Source organism: Sinohyriopsis cumingii, chromosome 13 (genome assembly GCF_028554795.1).
Source record: "Sinohyriopsis cumingii isolate HCF-2022 chromosome 13, ASM2855479v2, whole genome shotgun sequence".
In the NCBI taxonomy this organism is placed as follows: Eukaryota; Metazoa; Mollusca; class Bivalvia; order Unionida; family Unionidae; genus Sinohyriopsis; species Sinohyriopsis cumingii.
Genome location: NC_142973.1, coordinates 28,651,730 through 28,666,483, shown reverse-complemented (window position 1 = coordinate 28,666,483; position 14,754 = coordinate 28,651,730).

The window sequence follows — 14,754 nt, the reverse complement described above, 5'->3', positions numbered from 1 at the left end:
TGTTCGGCCCCCGAAAGATTTTTTCACGTCCTCCAGGAATCTTGCTACAGTGAGGGCAATGACTAAAGATAGGTTCTTGAATGCACTTCTCGCACGCTCGATGAGCCACGCAGAAATTAGGAATGTGAATGCCAGTCTCTTGCATGCATTCGAAATCGAAAAAGATGAAATTGCCTTTCTTCTTGTGACCATCCTCTTTCTCTGGTGGGGGTTGGTATTTTTGCACGTAACATTCGTGTTCCAAGTCCACGATGTGGTGACAAATGTGACATTTTTTCTTTCCTGAACATACGTGTGCCTTGGTATTATTGGTACGTATGCCTTGTCCACACGCGGGGCACAATCTCAGCAGTTGACAAGCGCATTTCTTCTGTGAACCTTGCGCCTTCAGATGTTGTTGGTAACAGGTAGGGCTGACAAACGTGCGCAGACAAGTTGAACAAGGCACTGGTTCTTCGCTCAGACAGGGTGGAGAGGCCAAACATCCTGGGCATTTCCATCCACAATGCTTGTGTTGCTCTCGATTGTTATAACCATAGTCACATTTTTCACAGTAATAACTGTATCCCAGGAATCCAGTGATAGTGGTAATCGTATCGAAATGGTCATCGTGATGATAGACATGAATGTATTTTCCGTCCTTAAAATCTTGCCCTCGAAACAATAGAGGTCCGCGCACTTCTTGAGGGTGCACTTTCAAGGTGTATCGTGGAGCTAGGACATCTTGCAATTTTTGCATCTCAGGAATGCCACAGGGTGTGTCTTTGGACAGTCCGGCTTGTTGTAACAGGAGTTCTGCTTCATTTCGTTGTTTGGCTCGGTCGGAACGTTGAATAGTGTCCCAGGTTCTTTTCCATTCTACCGTGTCGTTCTTGTTGGCATAGGTTCGTCCCACCACGATGGCACGGGCTAAGCACATCTGGTCATGAGGGTTGTCAATTCGGACGAGACTTGTTTTGGTGTTGCGAAGGTCGTCCACCAATAACATCTTTTTGCGTCCTGTCCCTTGAGGAGGAGAGACGTGGGTCATGTCCAGTGTGGCTTTACCATCGGTGATGTCAAACTGGTCATTAGATTGTTGTACGTGTTGAATCTTGTCCATGACTTTGGAAGCAGTCAATTCTGCAGGGGTGCTAAACTCGATCCAAACAGGGGATTTCAAACCGTCGTGTTGTATGGAAAGTCTCAAGCGATCGTCTTCTTTGGGTTGACATTGTCGCTTGAGTGTGGTGAGCAAAGAATCCCACACCTCGGTGATGAACACTTCTGCTTTCTCTAACGGCACTTCAGCCTTGAAATCTTTAAACTTCACCGTGTATTTGTAAGCCGTGGTTCTAAATTTTCTAGAGGAGCGCTTTTCCGTCTCTCGAATGGAATAGTACTTTTCAGGGTTAACTAAGGGTGGTGAACTTGGTTTAGAGGGTTCGGATTCTGGTTCACTCATGTCCTCTTCAAAATCACTGGCATGAATTTGTGCCAAGATTTCAGCCCTGGTACGAGGCGATAGATCACGTTTCTGCCTCTTACTTTCTTCTTCTTTCTTCTCGAATGAATGGGATCGTTTCATCTTGAAAGCAAAAAGTCAAATGACTCAAGTTCAAACACCATAAACTACTTTATAGTCATAGCAGACCAGCGTATATAAAAGGGTGTGTGTCTTGTCCTTTCACTATTCATTTCACTCTCAAGCCGAGCACAACGATGGAAGAGACTAACCAGATGGAACGTTTCGTCAGAGCTTTGCGAGGGGTCATTAGAAAATTCTCTTCAGACCAGCCGACGGACTACTCTCCTTCCTTTCGAGATAAAAGTCAAGATACTTGCTATATCTGTCAGAAGAAAGGGCATTGGTCTTCAGAGTGTCCAGACCGTCAAAAAAAGAACAAAAACAGGGACTAAAAAAGACAAAAGTCAAGATACCTGTTATTATTGTCAAGAAAAAGGACATTGGTCTCCAGATTGCCCAAAAAAGAAACAAGAGGAGTCAGAAGAAAAGAGGAATTCTTCAGAAGAAAAAGAGAGGGATTCTTCGGAGGAAGAGAGGGATTCTTCTGAGGAAGAAAGAAGACAGGTGAAGAAAAAGAAACAGGAGAAAAAAAGAAGAAGGGAAGAAAGCGAGGAGGAAGAAGAAGAGGAAAAGAGTGTGACGGTGAAGAAATTCAAAAAACAGAGAGACTAAACAAGGAGAAAAGAAGAAATCAATGAACTTTTCATTAAAGTGTTGTGTTGTGAATTGTGAATTGGATTGTAAAAAATGGAGAAAAGAATAAATGAATGATATAAGGTAAGTGTCTTTGAGTTTTGATTTTAAAAAAATAAGAAGCTACACTCACGCACTCATACACAGACACGTACTATAAGGGTAAAATGGGTGAGTTTTTTTTGAGTTATTGGCAAATTGAAATTGTATTTCTTTTCGAGAAATGTGGGTGGCCCTGAAAAGGGCCTTTTTCTCTTCATGGTGAAAGGGTGAGTTTAAGCAATCAACTTTAACTGCCTTATGCCTTTGCCACGGCCAAGGCCTACTTCTGGACTGCGTAATGTTGATGATGATTGAGTTGAAATCACTAAGGGTGGTACGGTAGGCTTAGTCACAGGGTTGACGTGTTTAGCTCGGGAAGGTCGTATTCTCTTCGGTCGTGATAAAGAAGTCTGATACATTTGTTTCAGACTTCTTAACTCTGCTAAAATGTCCAACAGTACCGTGACCGTTTGATTTTCACCCTCTTGTTTCTTTGCTGCTACTTCTTCTTGCTGTTGCTGTTGTTGTTTTTTTCTTACCTCTTCTTCTTGTTGCTGTTGCTGTAGGAGAAAAGCCTGTTCCGCTTCCTTTTGTCGTTGTATAAATTTCTCCAATTCTTCTTTCTGTCTCTGTCTAAAATTTTCCACTTGCGGTAATGAAGGTTCCGGAACAAATTCTTGCGAGGAGAGAAAATCCACAAAATCCCAATTCACCTCTTCTGAAAGTAAGTCCGAGTTCCCTTGGGCAGTCTCCCCTGCTGGTGCACCCCAATGGATCGTTTTCTGAGTTTCCGTCATGTTGAAACCCTGTCGCATAGATTGACTGCACACAAGCGCTAGCGAATCTATATCGACTACGTGACGTCACAGACTGCTCTCTTCGGATTGGATGCGGGCTGACTGAATTCTGTAACGCGTGTTAGGATTGGTGAATGAACTCAATCCGTTTCAATCCTTCCTATCCCTATAAATAAGCGCCGTTCACTGCATTGATTCACCTATTCTCGGAGCCTCAACATGTGGACCGACGTTGAATCTTCAACCCTTGTGTCAACGATGATGTTCAGGACGGACATGCTCATGTATGTCCGATCCAAGTGGACCGTTGTCCACAGGACCAACAGCAGCCTGTGGATAAGAAGAGTCTATATAGAGAGACAAGGTTGCCTCAAGAGGACTCTGATGTTCGGCCCTGCTGTAAGACGAAGTTTGAGGACAAGAAGATGTCGCAAATGCCCTTTATGTTAAGGGCATATTAACATAAACCAAAGGCCCTTTTCAGGGCCAGCCATATTTCTCGAAAAGAGATAGTCTTTGAATTGCCTACCCCTTTTTTTAAAAAAAATTTTTAAAAAATCCCATGTTAAATTCCCCTTGTCCGTAGAGTGACCCACGATTTATCGCCATGTTAAATTCCCCTTGTCCGTAAAGTGGCCCACGATTTATTCCCATGTTAATTCCCCTTGTCCGTAGATTTGCCCACGATTTTTCTCCATGTTAATTTTCCATTGTCCGTAGATTTGCCCAAGGGGTTTTGTAATGCTAATTCCCATTGTCCGTAGGGTGCCCCCTTTCACTACTGGTAATTGTGTGTCCTCGGGAATTACTTGTAATTCTTCACGTGTGAATCCACGTTGAGGAGCAGTTGAATCCAGCCTGTAGATTGCTGGTCTACAAGTAGATCTAGTTATGTTAGATATCTTGTGTGTAGTGATGCTTCAGATAGGATCAGTCGCTCTTTTTTTACCCTTTTCAAGTTCACCTGGTTCATATAAATATCTCACAGTGACATCACCCAGTATTGGTTGTGCTGAAAAATCACGTCGTTGTGGTATATGTTTTTTGGATATTGCGTTAATAGGTTTCATATTAGTTGTTCGAGTAATTTTATTTTTTAATGCAGCTATCACATTTGGTAATCTTGCAACCCATTCGCGCGATCTCTTGTCCTGAATGAATTCCTTCGCGTACTGATAAGTAGCTAAGTGGGCCACATTAGGGACAATGGGACTTAGCATTAAAAACACCCCTGGACCACTTTAGGGACAATGGAAATTTAACATGGAGAAAAACGCTGGGCCACTTTAGAGACAATGGGAATTTAACATAGAGTTTGGGTCTGTCTAGGGACAAGGGAAATTAACATGGGAATAGAGTTTGGGTTTGTCTAGGGACAAAGGGAATTGAATATGGGATTTTTTTTTTAAAAAGTTTTTTAAATTTAAATTTAAATTTAAATTTAGAAAAGGGGTAGGCAATGGAAAGGCTATCTCTTTTCGAGAAATATGGCTGGCCCTGAAAAGGGCCTTTGGGTTTTTTCTTCTTCTTCTTTTAACTTCTTAACTTTTTCCACCATCCTCTTATTTTGTCCATCATTTCTTTCTTCTTTTTCTTTTCTGTTTCTTGTATCCAGTCCGGGTGACCCATGGCTCGGAACTTGGCCTGTATTTTCATCCAGTTGTTATTCAGTTGGTCGAATTCTAATTTCTTCTTCTTATTCTGTTCTTCCTTTCTTTCTTTAGTCCACCTTTCCTTTATGTTTTCTACTTCTTGGGTCATCACTTGTTTCATTATTTCTTCTCCTTTTTTCAACCTGTTCAGTCCCCTCTTCATATATGACAACTCCGTCCAATACACTATATGTTCTAGGAAGCACCGGACTTGGATGACATAATCCAGTGCTTCCTTCAAACTCCCCACTCTTACATAAGGTGGGTCAATAAATCCTCTTGATTTGTTGACTTCATCTTCTATCATTCCTTCTATTATATGTCTGGCGGCCTTTATACGTTCGACTTGACTAGTTACCAAGTGTTCTTTATCTTCATACTCCCATTCCTTTTGTATCCTTTCTATAGCATATTCTGCATCTATTATCCAGAAATAGATATGCCTCAATTGATTAAATAAATCAGTCACTTGCGTCATCTTGTCTAGATTATTCTTTGTAGAATGGTTTGAACGACGAATACTGTGGGTTCTTATACGAAAAGCGCGGACGTGAAGGAAAATATCCCCCTACTTTTTCATTTCATATAATAAAACCCAAACTATACTCTCCACATACGCTAAGAAACAATAAACAAATCCATAATCTACTATCCACACAATCGTACGTGAGCGGGTACAAACACAAACACACAAGCACAAACACACAAACACATACGCTAAGAAACAATAAAACAAATCCATAATCTACTATCCACACAATCGTACGTGAGAGGGTACAAACACAAACACACAAACACAAACACACAAACACATACGCTAAGAAACAATAAACAAATCCATAATCTACTATCCACACAATCGTACGTGAGCGGGTACAAACACAAACACACAAACACAAACACACAAACACATACGCTAAGAAACAATAAACAAATCCATAATCTACTATCCACACAATCGTACGTGAGCGGGTACAAACACAAACACACAAACACATACGCTAAGAAACAATAAACAAATCCATAATCTACTATCCACACAATCGTACGTGAGCGGGTACAAACACAAACACACAAACACATACCCTCACACTATCTTAAAAAAGAGTTAGTGTTTATATTCACACTACTCTACCTACACATTGGCAAATTGATGGTTATTTCTTTTCTAGAGTATTGGGTAGCCCTGAAAAGGGCTGTTTTTTTGGAACTTCATGGACACCTGGTTAATGGTGGCACCTTCCAGGCCTGGCGCCACATACACATCTTATCCCCCAGTTACTTTTTACTTTTTTGGGGGAGAGAGCAGAGGCAGGATATGTCGCTTCAGAATCCCAATTTTCGCTCTCTGGGATTCTGAAATTTATTCTTCTTCTCTTCTTTTCCTTCTCCTCCTCCTCTTCTTTGTTTCTTCTCTCCTCCTCTTTGTATCTTCTTTCCTCTTCTTCTTTATATCTTCTCTCCTCCTCTTCTTTTTTTCTTCTTTCCTCCTCCTCTCTTATCCTTCCCTCCTCCACAATGGCTTCCGCGGCCAATTCATTCAACAGGCGCCTGGCATATTCCAGATGCACATGAAGTTCCAACAGTTTAGACAGTCTCGTGTTCATTTTTGGTGTTGATCAATCAACAAGGGTAGCTAGACTGCCCAGCGAGTTTCAATTTATAGTGAAAGCGCGGACGTGAAGGAAAACATCCCCCTAAAAAAACATAAAATTGATGTTACCTACATCATGACCAAAAACAACAACGCGCGGACCTAAAAGAAACACTCACTCACTTTTTTATGCTACCCATCACTATTTTAAAATTTTTTATAAATCACTTCATTAGACTATCCACATACGCAAAGCAATCCAATCTAACTCCAAATATACACCTCAAACACCAAAAAAACATGATTTTAATCTACTATTCATACCAACTTACTTAAGCACTTACTAACACACAAACACATACCCTCACATTTTTTAAAAAAGAGTTAGTGTTTATTTTCACACTACTCTACCTACACACATTGGCAAATCGATCGTTATTTCTTTTCTAGAGTATTGGGGTAGCCCTGAAAAGGGCTGTTTTTTTTTTGTTTGCTATGGCATTCTTTTTTTAGTTTCTAAGAATGCGATGTCCTCTGAGGATAGACTTTCTGGCGATAGGTCTGCTTCTTCGGAAAGAAAAGAAGAACCCTTTGGTGTCGATACGGCAATCGACAAAGCCTCTGTCAGGTTCAGGTTGCTGCTGCTGCTGTTGTTGTTGTTGTTGTTGTTGTTGCTGCTGTTGCTGCTGTCTCTGAAGTCTGTACTTCTCTGTCCATTCTTCTTTCTCCCTGTTCATTTCTTCTCTGAAGAGCTCTTCTATCAGGTCTTCAGTGACTTTTAACATTCTCACATTCTCTATTTCTTCTGGCTTCGGTATCAGACTGTGTCTGACCCTATGCAAATTCACGTAGGCTTCGTTGAGTTTAGCTAGTTTGGAGCACATCTTCTTAGGAGGATGAGTCGACAATGGATGGTTAGACTGGAAACAACCCGGTTCTTAAAGTCAAAGCGCAGACGTGAAGGAAAACATCCCCCACACGGTTTTTGAGTCGCAACGTTTAGTGAGTGTCATGAGAGGGATAGTAAGAAATGAAAGAGCATCAATCCAACATTCTTATAGCTAAACAAAAGACAAAGGCATTTTTTTCAAAACACAACATTTTTTATTAAAAAATCACTTAACACTAAACAACAACTCTAACATTTTTAACAATAATCCAACATCATAACATCAAACAATTTTTTTTCAAAACACAACATTTTTTCCACAGTCTCATCACATTCCATCTTTAAAGTTTCTCCACTAGGTAAAGAGGGATAACAGTCTTCCATGGTTTCTAGTAATCTAGGATGACTTCTCTCAAACTGTTGATTTCTATGGTATTATCGAATTCTGCATACAGGATTACGTTCACCGTTTCATCAGGGTCTCGGTCTTTAAACTGAATTTCCACACGAATAGGGTGGAAATGTCCCTCGTCGCTGCCTTGGTCTGGAGTGAAATCGAAAGCCCACAAAGCGTAGCCTCCTGCATAATCCTCGTACGTAATGCCGTGACTGGTATTGGTTCCTAACTGTCCGGTGGCTTCGTACAGGGACAAGTACGATCTCAAGTAATTCTTCTTGGTAAAGTCAGGTTCGAAAGGTCGGGTACACAAGGTCTTGCCATCGCGACTGACTTCGATTTTGGACACGCCAAAGTGTTGAAAGTAGAAAAGATTTTTTTCGGCAGCTCCGTTGAAGGCTGTATTCTGGACGATACCAACGATCAAACGTTTGGGTAACTGTCCTTGGAACAGATGATCTTCGATCATGGATCGCTGTCCCTTGGGAATGGTGAAGGTTTTCACTTCCACGCGTCGTATGGAATACTTGGCGGTCGTTCTGCTCAACGTCTGACTGATGTCGTTTCCCACTTAAGGTAACACTTCCACACGGCGTACGTAGAGTCTGGCTTCTAGGATTTTGGTTTTGTAACCGTCACTATCAGCCATCAAATGGAAAGCGGCACTGCTACGATTCAGTCTCAGGCGGACATCCACCCCGTTCAGCAAATACTTTTCTTGCAACCACATGTCCAAATGCAAACGATCCATCAGTTCTAAACTTGTGTCGGCTCCCGTGATTCTCTTTCTTCGTTCTAGAAATCCATCATTGTCGTCTTTCTTTTCATCAGTTTCCAATATTTCAAACTTGGTAGGTTCGTCAGCTTCCCATACCACACAGGCATTGAGATGAGTGTTCTTGGCATCTATTCCGTACGTCAAGAGATTTTCCAGGTAGGCACGATAAGGGTAAGTATCCATGCTGCTACTGACCAGTTTGTTATTCAAGTACAAGTCCACTCCACTGAACAAGGAATGCATGAAATTGTTGACGGGAGCTACTGCTTCATCGTCTATAGCACCTCCAGTCTTATCTAGAATTTTGACTTTCAGGTACAAGTAACTGCTATTCAGATCGATGTAATCTTCGGGCTGTCCTTTGATTTCAAACTCGATGGGAGCGGAATCCGTCAAAGAGGAGACGGGGTGAAATTCCACCCACTGGGATTCTTGCATGGTCATCATGGTGGGGGGCATGGCAAACAGATCCAGTTCCGTCTTGGAACAAGCGCAAGATTCTCGGTGCATCATTTTTTTGTCTCTTTTCTCAATAATCGAAAACGTCTAAGTCTCGAACGGTTCTTCTTATCTTGACCTTTCTCGCTTGAAGTCTGGTGAAAGGGTGTTTTCTTCGTCGTCTCTTTCTGCCTTGTCCTTGCTGAATGCCTGACTCGGTAGCGTGCAGGGCATTTAAAGGTGTTTCTCGTTAGCCTAAAATGTCTTTGCCCGTTTGCAGCAAGACATTTTTGCCTGCCCTCATGAAGGCTTCTTTAGGGTTTTGTTTGTCGATGATGACATTTTGGAGAAATTCTTTGCCTTGCGTCAGTGCCGCATCTTTCAAGGCGTGCAATCCGCGTGTCACCATCGGTTTCAACACCGGGGCCACCGAACGAAAGGCCGATTTTAACATGTCTCCTAAGCCGTGTCCTCGCTGTCGAGCAACCCCTCGGTACACTGGATACATGACTTAAGAGTCGTGAGAGAACCGTTTTCGAAAATGGAGTTTCACCGTGACTTTTCCTTTGGTGAATGGAATATTTTGTCCCAGATCTCCTTTTATAGCAATGTTGACCGTGTCCAAATACGACTTGCTGACAGGCAAATAGTGAGGATGGACAAATTCGCGGTGGACGTGGTAAGTGTTTCCACCTTCCTCGTCAGTGTTCGTGGCAGAATCCACTTTGAAAGGAATGACACGCAGTAACGGTACGGAGGTGTGTCCCACCACGTTGTACTCCACCACATCGGAATACACGAACATCAAATTCAGTCCTTGGTTCAGTTCTACCGGGGCACGAAATAACTTGCTAAAAGACTCGTTGTCGTAAACGATGGGTAATTCGTTTTTCTTGATCATGGTCTTTCTCATGTCCATGTCTCCGCCCAACATGTCATACAATTCAGGACAAAATAAAATGGACAGGATTTTACTCCGTTCAAATTTCATCAAGAAGCGACGAGCTGCTTTGTGGTACTCCATGGTGACATTTTTGTTGACATGATCCAAAGCTTTCAGAAACACGACATTAAACCTGGAGGTTATGGTGCTGACCAAATGTTGACCACTAAAATAATAGCCTGGGGAAATGAACAAGTGATAGGTGGTGTACTTTTGTGTACGGGTTTTCTTGTCATATTTGACATTGCTATCCATCCACTGTTGCATTTGCTCGTCATGAACTTCCACATCAAAAAAATTTTGATTGGGAAGGACATTGAGGACTTGGGTCGGGTGAATCATTTCTACTAAAGCCACTTCCCAATGGGCTTCGTGATCTAACTGGATGGCCTGAGGTAATTTGGCCGTGTAACAGCACAACGTGTTCTTGGGAAACACCTCCATGGAACTGTCACTGGGTAAAGTTAAGTAAAATTGGTTTTGGTGACTCATAATTCCAGAGTTCTGTGGCTGTCTGAGGGGTTACTGGACGTCAGAGGCGTGTCTCCGTCTAAAATGGGGTTCTGGTTGTGATTGAAGTGGTGACTGGCACTGGCACTGGACACAAGGTTCCCGTGATTCCCGTTCGAGGTGAATTTCAGGGAGGGATTAGGAAGCAGGTAACCGATGCAACTGCTCAATAAAATGGTCCACAATTGTTTGTCTCCTTGTTGCAAACTCAGATTGGCGATGGCTGCCCCGATGACACAATACACCACGAAGATTTGGCAGAAAAAGACGATTTGCGTTTTAGGCACACGTTCTCCACACCACACCCACAAGGGTTGTTTTTGTAAATCTTGCACAGAAGAACTAGGTGAAGGAGGAGTGGTCGACGTAGCTGCGTCTGCTGTGTGAAAGGGCATGATGGTCACTTCTTTTTATAGTCGATGACTTGCGAAGCGTCGATCCAAGAATCGAAACTGGGTGGATATCCTTTCCAACGTACTTTGACTTCTTTGACACGTCGTTTGCCCACTTTACGGGTTCTGCGTTCGAGAATGCTTTCGATGTCGTACACGTCGTCTTCTTTTTTGGTGACACGTTGTAACTCGGGCAAATAAAACGTTCCTTTGAGCACTTCTCCGTTCATGTCTTCCAATTTATAGACGGCAGGATGACGGCCATGCACTCGTCCAGTGACGCGAAACAATTCGGTCGTCCAGTTAGGTAAGTAACCTTTGTCGAAAGTGCGTTTGGTTTTGCCAATGCGCACCCAATCTCCTACGGCCAACTCTCCACTTTTCTTGGGGACAGCCCTCGTCGGGGACGTACCAAACAGGCCCTCAAACACCAACACTTCGTTGTCGGGAGTCACGTCTTGCGGGGCACGTCCAATGCTTCGATGGTAAGATTGGTTGTACGCTTGCACCAGGTGCGGTAAGATGTCGATGTACTTCAGAGTGTGGTGATGCGTAAAATATTTCCACATGCGTTCTTTCAAAGTGCGTTGAAAACGTTCCACGATGCTGGCTTTGGTTTCGGGATTCTCGGTGGTAAAAAAATGAATGTCACGTTTCTTTAATTCTTTTTGGAAAGCTTGGTTCAGAAATTCGGTGCCTTTGTCCGTTTGCCATCGAAGAGGGTGACGACCGCTTTGTTTCAACACCCGTTGCAGGGCTCGCACTAACTCGCTGCTCGATTTGGAAGTCAAGGGCACGACCCAGGCAAATTTGGAAAAGACGTCGATGACACAAAACAAATATTTGTAGCCACGATTGTAGCTGGCCAAATGAGAGACATCGGCTAAATCGGCTTGCCATTGATGATCGATGCCTTCCACTCGGGTGCGACTTCTGGCAAACTTGCGTCGAATGGGTTTGTGTAAAGTGTAGGTAGCTTGTTCTTGTAACCATCGTTGCACTTGAGGTAAACGGAGACTTTTCAGTCGCGTTTTGGCAGCACGATACAATTTTTGAACTCCTGCGTAACCTGCAGGATGGGAGGGATCGTAGTAAATGCTGGCTAAGACTTTTTCCATTTTTTGTGTTGGTTGGTGTGTTAATAAGACACCCACTCTTGGAGGAGGCTACTCTTTTTCTCTTGGGGTATTTTCTTGGATTACAATGCTTTGCGTGTGCGGCCAGCAATAGGTGTCGAAGAGGAGAAGGATGTCTGAGCGGGGGATATCGGTTCTTGTTTCACTTCTGTCTTCACTTTCTTTTTCTCTTGTGAGGAAGAAGGGGTGGCCATCATCTTTTTAATCCATCCAATTCTGGAGGTAGGTGGTGTTGTTAACTTGCGTACTTTTTCTGGTGGAGTTTGAAACCCTTCCTCTTCTTCTCCTTTTTCTGTCTTGGTCACGGGTACTGGTGGTACTGGTACTGGTACTGGTACTGGTGATGGTGCTGGACTTTTCATCAAGGTCTTAAAATCTTTCAGAGTGGGTAGAGCTGTTTCGTCTAAAGCTTTCTGGTGAAAGAGTTGCAGTCGTTGCAAGAGTTGACCGTACTTTTGCGATTTTTCTGTTTCGGACAAATCTTGGCGATCCATCAAGGACTGCAATTCGTGTTGTAACTGGGACATCTCGCTCAAATGGGGATTGGGAGGTAAATGCGGGGTGTGTTGTTCTTGCCACCGATGGTATTCCATCCATCGTTTGTAAGGCACTAAAGCTAGTTTTCGTCCTTCCATGGGGTTGTCAGGGGTCGATTCTGAGATCTTGGAACTTCCGAGGCCTTTTTATCTTGCTCCCACCAGTCCTCCCAACATGGTTCCCAAGACTCCTTTCAGTATGGGGCCTAACAAGAGAGGTAAAATACCTCCACGTTGCACTAACATCTTCTTTTTTTGACGAATGGGAATTTTCTTTTGAACCATTTGGCGAAGAACGTGACGACGTTTGCCTAAGCATTGTTTCTGGTGTTTGGACAAAGGGATCGTGCCTTTCAAAACGTTTAAACAACATTCGCAGACGGTATCGATGACCTCTTTGGAGGCTGTTTGAATGAGTTTTTACGTAGGGGTGGAGAAGCTTTGGACAGGACAGATAACATGTCCCCATGTTTGGCTAAACGTGGTGGCAGTCCTTTCCTTTTCTTTCCTTGGGGTTTTCTGGAGGGTGACATCATTGAGTCTTCAGGAGCACCAAAAAACACTGATACCCGACTTGGTCACAGGCCTTTTTTATACTGGAACGCGTCGCCACTGATTGTCTTTACGTCGTATTAGTTTGAGGACAGGCATGACACGTCGTGCAGGGGTACGTAACGGACTAAATCGAGCCAGTTCTTGCTTGGACAAATCCAGTAAACTTTGTAACATGCCCGATCTTTCTTGAACTTTGATTTTGGGAGAAGGTACTTTGTGAGCAGCAGCCACTGCCACTAAATTGGAAGGTCCTGTCACTGGGGAAGTTCTTTTGGGGGTCATCAACGGAGAAGTTCTTGGTGTGATCAACGTCTCCAAGTACTCTTCAGTTCTGGGTGTCATTAACGGAGAAGTGGACAAACGTGAAGCTGCCGGAGACGCAGTCACCGCCGTGGCAGGTCGTGGTTTGCGAGTGTAAGGTTGCGTCCTGGTCGAAGTGCCTCTCTTGCGACTAGTTTTCTGTGGACTTTTCTTTTTCTGGGGGCTTCTTTTCTTTTTCCGGGGTGGTGGTGGTGTCTGGTCAGAGGAGGGTCCTGCCACTGGAGAAGTTCTCCTTGGGGACCTGGTCTTTTTCTTCTTGGGGCTTCGTTGGACTTTTGTCTTGGGGATAACTTTGGGGGCATTAGGATCCCATCTTAAGAGTGAGCGAATGATGACCCCTCCTAGAGTACCGCTCCCTCCAGGTTTCAAAATGATTTGTTTTTTGGTTTGAGTGTCGATGCGGGGATCAGCCAGTTGGACCAAAGCGACTTTGTTTCGATCGAAAAAGCGTTTGGTTTGATGAGGAATCTGAATGATTCCTTGGAGTAATTGACGTGCCGTCACCGTGAACCATCGTAAGACTTCTTTGAGACTAGCTTCTAAGACACGAGCTCGTGTTTGTGGATCTTTTTCTCGACTGATGCCATACAAGGCACGAATCAATTTGACGGGAAGATGCGACTGAAGGGACGTCATGTTCGCACTGAGAGTGAGACAGACGAAAAAGGGTCTGAGGTTTTTATAGATTTTTTATGGGGAGTGAAATGAAGTCGAGGACGGAGACGTGTACAGGACAGGCCCTCCGTCTTGGCACCAGTGGTGAAACAAGTGGGTACGAAATCGCAAATCCTCGGGAGTCGTAGGTTTCAAATCGACGAGTAAATAGGCGTGTGGCGTTTGAGTGGCATCGTCGTACGCCTGAGTCAGCCAAGGCGTTCCTAACTGTTTGGCTAGGACTTGCACTTGCGATTTATCTCGAGGGCTTTTAAACAAGACCACGTAATGCGCATTGAGACTGATGGTGCGATGGGCTTTACTTTGTTGAAACAAGTTTTGGGTGATGTAAACGACACTGGCATTACGGTGATGCCCTTTGCGCGTGAACCACAGTTTAATTTCTTCTTCGTCTTTTCCTAACATGTCGTCGAAAATGACCAAATGGGTTTGACGGGAGTCAGAGACGATGCCGTCGTCTTCTTTAGGAATGCCTTCCACAAACACGATGGAATCGCCTTGACTTTCTCGCAAGAGGCTGTACGCCGATTGCCACTCTTTGTAACACCACACGATCCGTTGAGGGGGTCGATGGATCAAATGATGTTTATGTTCGATCAAACGTTTGACGAATTCGGTTTTGCCTGAACCGCTAGGTCCAGCAATGAGCATGTTAAAGGGATGGCGAAGATACAAAGCCTCCCAACTGGCACGATCTAAGTGTTCGTCGATGACTTTGACAGTAGAGGAAGAGGGAGCAGAGACAGCAGAGGTAGCCATGGTGTGAGAAATGTCACTTGTGACACGAAAAAACAAACAAGACAAGAGTTTATATACTTTTTCAGAACACGTTTATTGAATGTTTCAAACATGAATACGAAAGACAAAAATGCATAAAAGCCAAAGGCTTACGTACAAGA